This window comes from Camelus dromedarius, chromosome 1, assembly GCF_036321535.1.
Source record: "Camelus dromedarius isolate mCamDro1 chromosome 1, mCamDro1.pat, whole genome shotgun sequence".
In the NCBI taxonomy this organism is placed as follows: domain Eukaryota; kingdom Metazoa; phylum Chordata; class Mammalia; order Artiodactyla; family Camelidae; genus Camelus; species Camelus dromedarius.
In genome coordinates, this window is record NC_087436.1 from 117759686 (window position 1) to 117769783 (window position 10098).

Sequence of the window (10098 nt, forward strand, 5' to 3'; positions counted from 1 at the left end):
GGAATGTAAATTGCTATAGCCATTATGGAAGACAGTATGGAAACTGCTCAAAATATTGAAAATAGAACTATCGTAAGACCCAGCAATCCTACTTCTAGGTATAGATCTGAAACAAAAGCAGTGATTATCAGATCTCTGCACCCCCATTTCAATGCAGAATTATTCACAGTAGCCAACATGTGGAAACAACTTAATGTCCATTGATGGATGAATGGATAAAGAAAACATATGTACACACACGCTGGAATAATATTCAGCCACAAAAAAGAAGGAAATTCTGCTGTTTGCATTAAGGTGGATGAAACTGGAGAGCATTATGCTAAGTGAATCAAGCCAGGCAGAGAAAGACAGATACCGTATGGTATCACTTATATATGGAATCCGGGGGGGAAAAAAAGAGTTAAGCTTACAGAAACAGAGTGTTGAATGGTGGTTACCAGGGGCTGGGGAGGGGGGAGGTGTGTGTGTGGGAAAGATGGGGAGATGCTGGTCAAAAGGTAAAAAGTAGCCATGTGACGTGAGGATTTGTTAATTAAATTGAGATGTATACATATCAAATCATCACTTTAAATATGTACAGTGTTCTTTGTCAAATATACTTCAATAAAGCTGGAAAAACAAAACAAGACAGAAACCAAAGCCATGCCCTTGGCACAACAAGGAATGAAAAGGGCACATGGGTGACGCTCTACCAATCCAGCACATTCATGGAAGAACAGTTCTCTCTCAGCTGCTCTGTGTTCCCACAGGGAGGATCCGCGGTCAGCATTAGATCGGCAGCAAGTCTGATCAATATTATTCTGTTTTTAGTTGAACTATTAAAAATCGTTTAAAAAAAGAACTTCCTTCCCTTTTAAGGCTGAATTTTCCATTGTATGTATGGACCACATTTTGCTTCTCCGTCGGCCGTTTGGGCTGCTTCCCCCTCTTGGCTACTGTAGCGCCAGTGTAAACGTTGTGCACCAATCTTTTCAATATTCTCCACAAGCTTTACATCTGGAAATGCTGTACCAGTTTATATGTCCACTAGCAGTGGACATAGAGTCCCTGTTTTACTATATTCAGTGCTTGATGGCAATTTTTAAAGTAAAAGATCTGTGAATGTTGAAGAGGGACTGCTATAATGAACTTACATATAAAAATGGGAAAAGGCTTATTCTGTTTACCCACCTATCCACTCATCCCCATACCCACCCACCTGTATATCCACCCATCCACCTGTTCACCTGTCTACCTACCCTCTCACCTGTCTACTTGTCTATCCACCCATCTATCCATCCATGCATCTACCAACCCACTCACCTATCCATCCATCCATCCATCCATCCATCCATCCATCCATCCGTCTTGTTATTTCCTGTTCTGAATTCCTGGGAGCTATTCCCATATTTGTTTCCAATAACAAACCAATGCCAGAATACAAAGATAAGGGTATCTAAGGATCTGTTTCTCTCTGCCTTTTATTCTGCCAGGGCTATCTGAGTTGGCTATTATTAGTTCTAAGCCATCACCCAGCTCCCTACCCCTGGCCCCTGGTCTCACTGAAATTCTCCACCGAACCTTTTCAGTGGAGAGTAAACTCCCCTCTCTCCACTCACCGCTCAGTCTCCACCGTGTTACGGAAGCATGTTCGATTGTCAAAACGGAGTATCAGTTTCACCAACGTGCAGCCTCTACTTTCACTCTTTACCAAGCAGGTGGGTTGGTGAGGCGGCTGCCTGTGACTCTGGGGTGGCTCTTAGTGGGAGTGTTTTTCTGCAGAGGATTCCCTAAGCTCTGAGATATCTCCCCCAGCAGATAGCATCTTGGGCCTGGAGCTAAGCGAGTTAGGAGGTATTTACGATGATTTAAAGCTAATTGTACATCATGCTGTGTTCCCACTGAGCCCTGGAATTTGTCAGGGGAGGTCTGGGGGTTTGTGTTTGCATCATAATGTAAACACAAATGAGAGGTGTATCGAATGGGAGCATTTCTATGAAAAAACAGAAAACAGCCATATTATTTGTTGGTCTATTGATTCTCTAGAAATCACCCTAAAATAGACACAGAAAGAGAGGGTTTCTCAAATAAATAGAATACATAAATTGAGGAGGAAAAAAACATTTTAGAATTAGGTCTAACTGACATCTTAAAGAAGTCAGAGATTAAAAAAAAAAGTCAGAGATGACAAGCGGACTCCAAAGTTGGCTTAACACATAATTTTAAAAATTAATTTAAAAATTAATTTAAAATTTATAGCACAGGGAAATATATTCAGTATCTTGTAGTAGCTTATGGTGAAAAAGAATATGAAAATGAATATATGTATGTTCATGTATGACTGAAGCATTGTGCTGTACACCAGAAACTGACACAACATTATAAATTGACTATACCTCAATTAAAAAATCAATTAAAAAATTTAAAAAACTAGACTCTCAGCTAAAAACAAAATGAAGAGTTTACTGTCATAGAGGTGATGTCCACATTAAAAAGCAGGCAATATCAAAGATGGATGGAAGCTGTGGTCCAGCTCGTGGATCCCAGGTTCCCTCAGGTGGTCCTTCTAAGCGGGGGGCCAGGGGCTTGCAGACTCGGGTGGGTCTGGCCGCCACCTTTTATAGTAGCTCCACCACTTCCCCAGTTGTTTACTTTGAGGGCAAATTTTTCGGTATCCGTCCAACGGGCACTTTAGAGAGAAGCCTTTTCATAAAACTGAGCTCCGGACTAAGCCAAAAACACCATTCTGTGGGCAGAGACTCAGCCTGGGAAACAGTAGCCGTGTGTGTCCGCGCTCAAACCTTCAGGCTTCAAACTGCCACGGGGAGTCCGCGCCACCACCTCCCCTTCCCGAGAGGCCGCGCATCCGCGCGTCCGGGAGGCTGGCAGCGGCGTGCTCCTCTCTGAGGAACAGCCCTGCTGCCTGTACCGCTCCCTTTCCTAAATACACGGTTGTCGTCGCGATTTCCTAGGGCTGTTTCTGTCTTTAGTGCCCTCTGACCCCAGAAATTAAAACATGATTGAGTCGATCCGAATTTTCTCTTTTCAAATAACATTTGGGAAAAGAGGAGGGGGATTAGGATGGGACAGTATTTGTCCTCTGAGAGCTCACATCTTCCCCTGATCCCATAGGGGAGACACTGCTTCAGCAGAACATTCTAGAAAGGCTCTGAGCTGACCCATTCAGAGGATTCTTACAGCCTTTCCTTCTCCGGAGGAGCCACATTCTTCCCAGAGCGAAAGTTAGGCATCTTCCACGGGTGCCAAGTGTCACAGCTGTCCTCACCTGTGGGACATCCTGGGCAGGGCCTCGTGCTGGAGAAAGACACGCGTATTATGGTTAGAGTTTTCACGTCGGTCTCCCTCCTCCCCTTCTCAACTGCACTCTTGAATGTCCTGTTTAGTTGTGGTTGTTTTAATTCCCTCTTTTCTCCTCTCTCTCCTCCTATTCTTAAATTCTTATGTAAATGTTACTGGTAATTATGGGTTCTTTATGACTGGGGTCATATCTGTCTGTCTCAAGTCATTCCAAAGGTCCTGCCTCCCTCCCCACGGAAAGAAGCTCTGACTTGATAAGAATTTCCTTGGCATTTGACCCTCATTCAGCAGAACTCATTGGCTGGAGAGGGCTCCCTCTCTGCCTGAGGTGGGAGCATTCTCCTGAGGGGAAATTTACATTTAAATTGGCCTCAAGAATGAAGCCACTAAAAGTGCCAGGGACGCCTGGCCTTTGAGGTTCAAAAGCTCCTGCTCTGATGTCAGTGCTTCAGAGCCACAAGCAGGAAAGTCTGCAGAAGTGGATCTCCAGAGGCAGGAAGTCCACAGGCTGCAATGTGAATGCCCTACCTGAGTACGCTTCTCGGTCAGGCTTTTGAGAACCAAAAAGGGGGTGAAATCACAGATCACTTTAAAACATGCTTATTCCCTTTGGAAAAGTCTCTCAGCTGAATTCTTTAGATTCTCGAAGCAAAAATGTCTGTGCCGAATTAACCCTCCCACCCCCACCCCTGCCCCTGACGTCAGTCCCATTCCACGTACGTGTGCCTTCTCTTTTCCTTAAAAACAAGAGATTCTTCCTCCTTGTCCATCGTACCCGTCGAGCTGGTGGTTAGGGAAGGCTGTGATTACTGAAAATATCAGGGTAGCTTCATTACTGTGGACACGTAATTGTCAGCCCCATGGCTCAGTTTATAGCAACCTCCTACCATACTCCTCAGAATCCCATGCTAATGCATATCTGTTCGCCATTCTACATCGAGTTTGAGATGCCTGTGGTTGACAACAAAAGAAAAGGTCTTAGGAAACATGCTTTGCCAAACAGGTACTTCCCCTTGCAAGAGGTGGGGGGTGTCTTTGGCGGGTGACTCTGGGGTGGGCTTGTAGTTCTCAGGTTCCACACAAGAGGGCGCTTCGGTATCCCACTGCACAAGACCCCGAGAATTGCAGGGTGTTTTGTGGGGTAGCTTTTAGTAAAAGTATTTCAAAATCAGGCCCTGCTTACTCTTGGCGAAATTACTTCTGACCACAATTAAGAAAAAGGAAAGTTATATTTTGTGCAGATTCCTTGTCTTACTTGTAGACTTAACTTGAATTGGATTTTGCAGTCCCATGACAGTCTCTCAGAGCTTGGGCCTTCTAAGGAAGGAATCAGGTTTACCCAAATGCAGTTGTATCATTTTGCACAGCCAGAGTCCACAACAGGCAAAGCTAGGAGGCAACCAAAGAAGTGGGCATCCCATCTCAAAATGCTGCCAAGTGGTAAAGGTTCCTTCCAAACCTGGCCCTGCCTCCTTCCTGCTCTTCCTTCTTGTCTCATTAAAACCATGATCCATCCCATCCCCTCCACTCCAGATTCAGTTTCTGAGGCACAGCTAAGCCAGGTTCTTTGAGAAAAAAAAATCTGAATTAATTCCCCACTGAGACATGAGTTAATCATATTATTCCTACCTTAACCCTTTCAGAATTAAAAAAAGCAAACAAAACTTGGTTAAAAAGAAGTCACCAACTTTAGGCTATAGTTCTTCTAATTAAAACATTGGTACAGTGATGTGGCAGAAAGTGTTTATGTTAGCTAGATGTGGGCTCAAATCCAGATCTTATTACAGGCTGACAGTGGAGCAGGAAAGTCTGGAGACGATCTGAGTTTTCACTCACAGGAGAGAAAGAGCGGGTAGGAAGGGACTGTGAGGAACAGACACACAAATTTTTTCTGATTTTCCCGATGTTCAGCACCCTGGTTACATGATTTTACACTAACATGCATCTTTCTTGAATTACCACGTGTCACCCATGCCTCTGCTCCCTGAGGGCAGGGTTCTGTCTGCATTGCTCACTGTCGTCCCCGGGGCATGGACACATGGCAGACGGTTACGGCACTTGCTGAGAAAATGGATGAAATGTGTGGTGGTCCAAACCTCCGGCCGCCTGAGAGTTTACTTCTCAGCATTCGTTGGCCTGGACCCACCGCGATGGAGGCCTGGGTGAGGTGGGTGGCAGGTGCTTCAGGCAGGACCTGCGTCAGGGCTCAGGTGCATTTCTCCACTCAGGTAAGTGGGGAACGTCCGGATAGATGCCCTCGGCCAGACTCGCCTTCCGTGCTTGTAAAACAAAGGGGTTTCACGACGCCCGCCTCCCTAGAGGGGGTGATAGGGAGCAGTGGTCCTCCCAGGGTTGGGTCTGTGTTTCTCCTCCATAGATTAACAGTTGTGTGACCACAGACAGGTCACTAAAACAATAAACAATGCTTCCGAGTGCCCACTATGTGCCAGGAGTGTTCTAATGCTATACTAACTCAGGTGCCCTTCATGACAGCCCTGGGAACTAGGCTACTATTCCTATTCCCGTTTTACAATTGGGGAAATGGGGGCACAGAGAGGTTAAGCAACAAGTCCAAGGGCACACAGCAAATATGGGCAGAGCTGGTGTAGGAAGCTGTGTTAGTCAGCTGGGATCACTGTAGCAACATGCCCCAGACCGGATGGCTTTAACAACAGAATTTATCCTCTCACGGTTCTGGAGCTAGGGAATCCAAGGCCAAGGTGTCGGCAGGGTTGGTTTCTCCTGAGGCCTGTCTCCTTGGCTTGTAGACCCCGGTCTTCTCCCTGTGTCCTCACGTGGCCTTTTCTCTGTGCATCCTGCTGCTGGTACCTCTTCCTCTTCTTTCAAGGACACCAGTCCTGCGGGATCAGGGCCCCACCCTTATGACCTCATTTAACCTTAATTCCTTCTTAAAGGTCCTGTCTCCAAACACAGTCCCCTTGGGGTAGGGCTTCCACATGTGAATTTGCTGGGGGGACATGATTCAGTCCATGACAGACCACACACAGTCTGCTCCAGTTTCTGGGTTCTTACACTCCCTTCCCCTCACCCCATCTCACTTTTCTACGTCTCAATGTTATCACATACAGAAGGATAACGGTAATGGCATCTACATGGGAAAGTCATCAGAACATAAAGTGAGACGATGTGTAAGGGCTTTTTAAAACAACAGAACACCATTCAAATATGAGGTTGTTAAAAAATGTGCCTCCATCACCCCCAGAAATGAGGATGTGCAGACTGATGTTTAGAACCATATGTTAGCTGGCTGAGTTGGAAAGACACTTTTCAACTGTCTCTTATGATGCAGTTAAAAAAAATTGACCTTCTCTGGTATGTCTGTCTCCTCTTACTCACTCCTCCCCATCACCCTCCCTCTATTAGGACATCTACCACTCATTCAAGTCTCAGCTCCAGAGTTGCCTCCTCCAGGAAGACTTCCTGGGTCTCCCTGGGCTGAGGACTCACCCGCAGCCCTTGTGTTCCCTTAGGCTCTAGCACACATCACAGGCACTAAGGCCAGCTGCTACGTTTCAGCCTCTCCCCAGACAGAAGCTCCTCGGAGCGTGTGTCCTCATCTCTTTTTTTTCCTGTTTACACGAGGTGTTGCGCTGCGCCCAGCACGCAGTGTGCGGTCAGGCAGTGTGAATTTCTTCTTTCCCAGTGTACTTTTCCAGCTTTCATCCACTCTCCTTCTCCTCTGCCTCCTCCTGTTCTTCTTTCTTCCTTTCTGAACAATTTTCTTTTCCGAGTTCAAAGCATAACATGCCCTCCCTAGAAAATTCGGCAAATTTGAAGACTCACGTGTAAAATAAAAAGCTATGATTCCATTACCTGGATATTTGCTTTAAGCAAAGTTCTTTCCACTCCTTTTCCTCTGCGCGTGTATTTCCTTTGGATAATTATCGTACTGCTATGCATGCAATTTTGTAGCTTGTTTTTTTTTTCCTTTTCTTCGTATTCTCTCATGCATATTCTCGTGTTCTGAAAGCTGCTTTGTAAAAACACCAGTTTCATTGACAGCTGCATATGTCTTTGTCTGGAGTGTTATTTATCCTCCCATCCTAATTCCTGCCTTTATAAGTCACCCTTGTGTTCTCATCAATTCATCAGTTTCACCGTGTTCCCTCCTCCCTGGCTTTGCATTGCTTTCCTAGCTCTTCCTTCCAGTGAGTCACCTATTCCTTAAGCACTTTGTTCTTAGAGAATCACAGAGTTTTACATCTATATTTTCTTTCATCCAAAGGGCCTCAAAGCCCTTAAAAGGAGGGGCTCCCTCCTTGGAAATTGACTTTGCCTGGGAACTCAGGTTTTAGCGATTCCCAGCAATTCCATCACGTGAGTAGGTATAAAATACAGTCAGCCCCATTTACAGATGGACACACTGAGACGCAGAGACCCTGTTTGCTTCTCCTAAGGTGCAGTATATGATCTGAAAGTAAAAAGAAGCGACTTTTTCTTTCCAGCTGGCTGATGTCTGGGGCTCACAAAACTTCATTAAGGATGAGTGCCTCGGTCACTTTTCTATTTAGTCTAAACAAAGACTGAAATCAGGAGCCCCCAAACATTGTATTCTTTATAAAAATATTCCAGGAGGGCAGGCTGGGGAACCACGCTTGAGACACATCTTAGGAATCACTTTCTGTGGGAAGTTTTCTTGTCTCTCTGTGTTGGAGTTCAGGGCCCCCTCCTCAGGCTTGTCCCTGGTCACACGCAGTCATCAGTGTCTATGCTCATGTCCCCACCCTGGGTCTGCAAAGACCTTGAAAGGAAGAGGCCTGTCGTTCCCGCTCTGCCTCCCCTTGCCCAGCATGGTGCCTGGGACATGGTCAGCACGTGAGTGTGTCCAAGTGAATGCATCTCCGCAGGCGACCATGTGGGTTTGGGGGCTGAAAAATGGAAAAGGAGACATAAGAAGATCAAAAGTTTAGGAAAGAAGCGGACAAAATTAGGTCAGACTTGGTGCTACATGCACCAGCTGACTCAAACCGCCGGCCCAACTGGCAGTCCCCTTTCTCACTGTAAAGGTCACAGCGTGCAGCTCATCCATCCGTGTCCTATGAGTGGGTCTCAGCGAGGTGGTCTCCACTCTGTCCTCCGGCCTCGTCCAGGCTGATCACCTTTGGGAACTCCAAGCCAGGAGATTCCCCTAGGATCCCAGGACCATGTGAAGCTGTGTGTGGGCAGCTGGATGGCCTCCCTCAGGGACATCAGTCTCCCTCCCGCTTCCTTTTCCTCCTTCGTCAGGAGCTCACCAGATGTTTGTCACACCTGTAGTAGACGGCCAGTGATGATCACCTCCTCCTGGTAGTCACGCCCTGGAGAAGCCCCTCCCCTCGAGCGTGGACTGGACCCACCGACTCACTGCTAACCTGAGAACATGGCTGAAAGGACGTGAAGTCACATCTGTCGTCAGGCTCCAAAAGTCTGATCTCCTCTTGCTAGCAGATTCTTTCTGTTGACTTCTGGGCTTGTGCCTTTGATGATGTTGGCTGCTTGTGGGAGAGGCCACGTGGCCAGGAAGTGAAGGTGGCTTCCAGCCAACAACCAGTGAGATGTTGAGGCCCAGCCAATCGCCACCAGGAGCTGAATGTGGCCAAAAACCACCAAGTGGGCTGATCCTTCCCCAGGGGAGCCTTTGGATGAGGTCACCGCCCCTGGGCTGCACCTGGTTGGCGTTGAGGCAGAAAGTGGGAAGCAGAGCACCCAGCTAAGCACTCCTGACCCCCAGGAACTGTGAGATGATAAATGCAGTTGTTTCAAACTAAGCTTTGGCGTGACTTGCTGTGTAGCAGCAGATGACAAACACAGCACTCGCTCAGTGCCATTGCCTTCTCTGGGCACTTTGAATTCATTTGTGGCTGCTTCCATGGCCTCCCCACCCTGCGGTCTCACAGGGGTTGAAAGGATAAAACCGGCATTACCCAGCCTCCCTCACTGCTATGCTTCTGGATGTAACTTAGGTTCTGCAAGTGCGGTGAGCTCGTGCGAGATCTGGAAGGCAGGCTTTTTGCTGTGGCAGCTGATGATCAGGTTCTGGCAGATGTGAGCCTTTGCAGTGGCTGCGCTCCATGCACCACTCTCTACTTATCCATTCCTGGGTGTGGGGCTGCTGGGGCATCAGCAGGGAGTTCCAGCTGTTTGCTGAGCTCAAAACTGAAACAGTGGTGAGGCAACCTTGAAGCTGGAAACCCAGCAGCAGCCCCATAACTTCTTTTCATCCAGCCTGTCCAACAGTTTTGTAAGTGCTGATTCCTCCAGACTGAATACCTTTCTGCCAAAAATACCTAGACACGTTTCTGTTTCCTGCACTGAACTCTGCTGATGCAACCATTCAGCCTGACGTAATCCAGACCTCAGAGTGCCCACCGTCTAGTGATGGAGACGGAACATTAGGAAGTTCTTTCACTACAATGTGCCTGGCTCTTACCCCCTCCTCAGAGCAGCTGACTGTGAAGCTGACAAGCTTAGGCTTCAACATCTCTCACTTGTATGAATTTCTTCCAAGGGTCCAAGAAAGGCCTTGCAATTTTGAATTCTTTTTTGGGGGGGGGGGATGGAGGAGGTAATTAGGCTTATTTATTTATAATGGAGGTGCTGGAGATTGAAACCAGGACGCTGTGCACACTAAGCACATGCTCCACCACTGAGCTACACCCTTCCCCCTTACAATTTTGTTTTCATAATTGTATTTTTTTTCTTAATAAGCACCCCCATCCAAAATTATATAAGCTTATGGCTCCTAAAAACCTGGATCAGACCCTGGCTCTGGGGAGTCTCACCCACTCGAAGGCTTAGCTC